Below are 208 nucleotides of genomic sequence, written 5' to 3'. Positions count from 1 at the left end.
CCAGCACTCGCCTGGAGCGCGCGGGCGAGGCGGGAGGAGCGCTTCGGGACTCCGGAGGGCGCACGGCTGCGCGCTCGCACCGCTCGGCTCGGCGCGGCTCTTGGCTGCGGCGGTCGCGGAGCAGGGCTGAGCGAGCGTCCGGAAAAGGCGGCTGCAGCCCCTGCGCGCGGCTCCACTCTCTGCCACTACCCCAGCCCGGCCACTTCTC

This window comes from Pteropus alecto, unplaced genomic scaffold (assembly GCF_000325575.1).
Source record: "Pteropus alecto unplaced genomic scaffold, ASM32557v1 scaffold72, whole genome shotgun sequence".
NCBI lineage: Eukaryota > Metazoa > Chordata > Mammalia > Chiroptera > Pteropodidae > Pteropus > Pteropus alecto.
The sequence above is the reverse complement of the archived record's forward strand: the minus strand, read 5'-3'. Positions refer to the sequence as shown.